Raw genomic sequence first — 446 nt, forward strand, 5'->3', positions numbered from 1 at the left:
TCATAAAGACAAGAAATTCACGTAAACAATCATAAAATAATAACCATGATAATGTCAAAAAAATTAGTCTTATGAATTCCATCAATATTACCCCATTGCCTTTCATGTGGATGTACTTCGATAACGACAATACTGCAGCCGATTGGCTTTCGCAGAACGAGCCCGCATTTGACACATTCGAAACTTACCGTGGTTTAACTTCACGCAGATGATTCGGCTAGCAAAAAGGGCGTCAAAAGTACATGTACATCGTGGTACACTCGGTTGTCTTTTTACATAAAAGTTGTGGAAATATCTAATGAAAAAGCAAGCCACAGCTGCACCCTCTCTAATATTATGTTTACTTAAGCACGCGCGGTCTTCTGGCAAAACTCAGACAAGCCGTGGATTGTGTTGAAGTGGCGTCGCGTAATGAGAGCTAGACGAGCCAACTGACTCGACGAATG

Source organism: Plasmopara halstedii (assembly GCF_900000015.1).
Source record: "Plasmopara halstedii genome assembly, contig: Scaffold_3120, whole genome shotgun sequence".
Lineage (NCBI taxonomy): Eukaryota > Oomycota > Peronosporomycetes > Peronosporales > Peronosporaceae > Plasmopara > Plasmopara halstedii.